The sequence below is a fragment of the Adiantum capillus-veneris genome, chromosome 29, assembly GCF_014529385.1.
Source record: "Adiantum capillus-veneris isolate H3 chromosome 29, ASM1452938v2, whole genome shotgun sequence".
Lineage (NCBI taxonomy): Eukaryota > Viridiplantae > Streptophyta > Polypodiopsida > Polypodiales > Pteridaceae > Adiantum > Adiantum capillus-veneris.
Window position 1 is genome coordinate 27,446,956 of NC_140959.1, and position 4,585 is coordinate 27,451,540.

Genomic DNA, 4,585 nt, shown 5'->3' on the forward strand with positions numbered 1-4,585 from the left:
CTTCCACTTGAGCTCTTGTAATAAGGGTTGGGATTTACACCATGGTTTTTATGTTTTGATGTTTGTAATCTCGAATCAATTTATCATTGCCTTTTTTGTGTTCTACTATGTATTCAAATATAATCAAACTTAAATTAATTTTTATAATTGAATAATTAATATTGCCTTTGTTAATAGATAACTCAAACTCAAAGCTATCGTGTGAACATTCCCCAAGCTAGATCTATTCCGCCACCTTCATGTGAACGGCGACAGAAATCCCTCCGAGTTTGCTTCTGCCGGTCTCGTGTGAACAAAAGAGCGATGGAAATTACCTTATTGTCATGCTACCCTTTGCAGGCCTCCATTTCCGCTGCCATTGTGTGAACCCAGCCTAAGCCTTTGAAATGTGTCATTGCCCTCGTCGGTTTTCATTAGTTCGCTACGCAGTTTCTCTGCAGGGGGAAGGCAGTGGAAGAGAAGGGGCAAGAAGGACGAAGCAGATGGGATTGTGGACGCTGCTGGAAGGCCTTCTACTGCTTGCGAACGCAGTGGCCATTCTGAACGAGGAGCGGTTTCTGGCTCCTCGAGGCTGGGGTTTCAACGAAATGGGAGGCGTGGGTGCCAGCGTTAAGTCCTTCAAAGGCCAGATCCTGGGAATCATCCACGCCATTCAGTATCTCCGCCTACCCCTCATCGCCCTCAACACAGTTGTTGCCTTCTCCATGCTCATCTCTAGTTGATCGGGCTCCCCCACCAGGCCAGCCTTTTCTTTCCTTTTTTCGTTTCTGTTATTCGTTAATGCTTCTCTAGTTCTGGGTTGCGCCCCTTCTTTTTCTTCGTCGTTCTGAGTCTGCTTTCTTCGGGAACTCTTCTTGGGTGTTTAGGTTGCTTTGGTTTGTTGCTTATGCGCGGAAGATCATGGTTTTTGGCTGTTGTTTAGTATTGTGCAATTCCGGTCTCAAAAGTTCTGTGCTGCATCTAAGGAACCTGTCTCTAGGCTGAGCCCTTTCATGGGGCGGGGGGGTGGGGGAGGGGTGGTTGTTTGAATGTTGGGTGCAGACATCAACTGCTTGTGTGTCGGACAACCGCTTGCCATTATGATGAACAAAGGTACTAGCCTAATCGCCTTCAATAGCTTCGGTCTCAATAAAAAGGGTTCAGTGGAGAGAGTCTTGAGGGTACAAGTATGCGAGTCTGCTGAAGAACAACAGGCTGCTGCAAGTCAAATGACCTCAGTAATCAGTTGAAATCTTGCAAAGTTAAAGCTATATGCACTGCTGGAAGTGGAAGCTGTAGAAGTTGGAGTCATTGGTTTTCTTGAAAATGCGAGTAAAGCCACTGTAGGCTCGAATTCGAAAGCTTTTGTTTCTGCAACATGACTACCTGTGCGTCTTTATACCACCAGTTGAAGGCCTTGGTGACTGTTTGTACAAGACCTTGAAGCTCATCTGGTTTTGGCACTTTTATCTGACTTAATGCATTGTGAAATGTGGAAGGCTGTAAATGTCAGAGAATTTTTCCGTGTAGATTGAGAAAGGCAAACTAGTATTTTGGGATTGGAAATTATCCGCCATGTGCAAGGTCCGTGGATTTTTACAGCATATAGAGTTTTGTTGTATGCAGTCCAGTTTTATCTTAATTTATTTATATGCTTTGTAGGACATAATGGGAGTTGTAACTATGAGTGCGAGTGGTTCTTTTACTATTTTCATGTTTAAAGTGCTCGCTTACTGTAGCTCCCTTGAATGCTCTTTACTGAGTGAGGTGGGTGTTTACCTTTGTTCGCTTCAAGGTGCATGATAATAACAAGGTGAAGGTTCATGCAAGCGAAGTGCAAAGGAAGTGAGGCCCATGGACTCTCCCTTCTCCTTTGGGGCTTAAAATTGACGACTGTTTTTCTTGTCAAGGGCCATTTTGCCTGTCAAGACAAGTGCTTGGGAAACCATCCTGTCATTTGACATGCTAGAGTGTATGAACTCCTTGTTACTTTTTCGTGTATATATGTGTGTGTTTGTATATGTGAACTATGTAGATATGTGAACTGTGTGTGTGTGTGAAAGGGCACCCGACCTTTTGGTGTGTCAGCTTTTTATTGAGTACCGTGTGCTCTTGAAGGCAGAGTATATCGCACACAAGTGATCTGGAGCTTTGGAGTACCTGACTTTTGGGGATTTCTAGCTGTCTATTGAGTGCCTATGTGTTTACAGGTTTTCTTGTCGTCGGTCGAAATCACTAGATCTCAGATTTCTGAGTTTGAGAGACTCTTGTCTGCGCGACTTGAGTGCAAGCAAAGCCTCTCGATCTGGGCTAGTATTGCTCTCCAATGTTGGGGTCGCATGAAATTGTTATAAATTAATTTTATGACCTTATCTTTACCTCCGATACGTTCGTCACTCCTTTTGTTGCTATGTTCTGCCCACAGGATCCTTTTCACTCTAAAGTTCAACCGAAACACCAAATTTGTGTATGTATAGTTGTTAATGTTAATAAATATGTATGATATAATTGTATCTCAATGTCTTTTACATTTTAATACAACTCTCTTGTCACATGAGAGAGAGAGAGAGAGAGAGAGAGAGAGAGATGTTCCGCTCCGTAGAGACACTTGCTAGATGAGTGCTTGAAAGAGAGAACAAAAGGACAGAATATATCCCTGAAGTAGAGACGCATGGTATGTTAACCTTGAAATAGCATACAAATAGTAAATAATTAAAATTTCGATGCCTGTCTTAATTTAGGGGTTTCATTCCCAAGTGTTTCACTTGCAGGGTGAAATGCTTCAAGTGTTTTAACTTGTTTCATGTTTTAGCCTGTTGAAACGCATTTCATAGTGACGCTTATGTTGAATCGACAGGGAGATTTGAAGCATGAGGTTGAAGGAACGAGCAGGATGTGTCCAATGCGTTAAGTGGCTTCAAAAACTAAAAGCAAAATCAAAGTCTAAAAGATAACCGTGCAAGGAAAAAAAAAAGAAGCAAGATGAACAACAAGAATCAGATTTTGAAGGAAAATGGTTTTGGTTTAGAGAGTCTATTCTAGAGAGATTTCTTCTAAAGAGTCTTCGATCTTGTGAAAAGTTCAGAGAGAGAATCAGCACTCTCCAAAGGAGAGTATTGAATGAGAGTTTGTGTGGCTAGAAGAGCGCGGTTAGAAGGATTCCTGATTTGAATCCAAGTTTGGCATGGGACACTGCATGCTAGGTGAATGTAATAGCCAGCTTAGGCATTGAAGTGTAAGCCCTAAATTGTGTAAGATATTGTTTTTTCAATTGAAAGTAAGTTGTCGTTGATTGAAAATGTAAACCAAAAGAGCATGAAGACATAGTATGCTCACAAATTGCGCGTTCTATGGCCATCAAGGATATTCATGAGAATGTGGCATAAACCAAGGGCTTTAAGAAAGAACAAGTGAAAATTGGTTGAATTGCATATTTGCACCTTGGATTTTGAAGGGATTCACACAATATATTTGAATGTGTTCGCATTCAACTTCTCATCTTGAGCCAATAGAACCATTAAGCCCATCGAGATAGCAATCAATAGCCAATCACCTTGATTGGGCATTCCACATCAAACTCATTCAGATGTACCAATGGAGTAGTATTGAGAGAGAATGCTATATACATTCATCTCATAAACTAAAGTAAAGAGGCAAATTGACCAAAAAAGCGTAGAGTTAGGGAGAGAATGCATGGATGAGAGAGAGAGAGAGAGAGAGAGAGAGAGAGAGAGAGAGAGAGCTTTGAACCAACCAACTTGGCAAATAATTAGACTATTATACAAAGGAGGTGATCTTATATATTGCTTGGGTTCCCCCCCCCCCGCCCACCAGGAAATTGTCCAACCCAAAATCATGTCAAAAAAGTGAAATAAATACTAAACAGACACGTGACATGCATAAACTTTAGCACCCTCTTTGCAGCTCATAATGGACATATATAGGAAGACCAAGTCAATGTAGTAGCTACTAGGGACACCTCATAAGTGCTAACTATTGGATTTGCAACCACCAACTTGTCACCTAAAAAGAATGTCATCTTGAACATCGGTTGCCTCATAGAAAGTTGAGTTGTAGACCATACTACGTCCAAGAATCCCCATTCGTGAACTGTAAACACATCCTCCCCAACTTTTACAAGATAATGAACTTTAGAATATGCCCTATCCATAATCTAGCCAACAACAATGGATCATTCGCAGTACATCTGTAATATTTTGTATATGTCACATTTGGTTCCTTGCTAGATGGAATGTGTTTTGAACTATGGCACATGGTTTCAAACACCCATGAATTGAACTTCAACACACGGGAATCAAGTATTGGGAGCTCCACTTGCTCCTTTGTGTCGCTCATGTGCCTCTCTCTGGGTGAAGCGTGTTGGGGCAAATAACCATCGTGCTAAAGATATAAAATCGATGCCACTGTGGCCGTCACCACATATGCCGTGCTGATCTCCTTGCTAAAACGATTATTATAGCTATCCCCATCAAGCTTACCTTTGCATTTTATCCTTTTTTGAGTCAAACCTTGCCTTTGAGACAAGTTCCTCCTTCACACACAAGAAAATAGATGAGGTTGTTGAAACCTAGCTTTTCCTTCATGA

The 4,585-nt window shown here is 41.5% G+C and overlaps 1 pseudogene; it reads left to right on the forward strand.

Annotated features, from left to right (window-relative positions):
- The first annotated feature begins 347 nt into the window (after positions 1 to 347).
- Positions 348 to 1,598, forward strand: LOC147418943 (uncharacterized; annotated as a pseudogene).
- Positions 1,599 to 4,585: the final 2,987 nt, after the last annotated feature.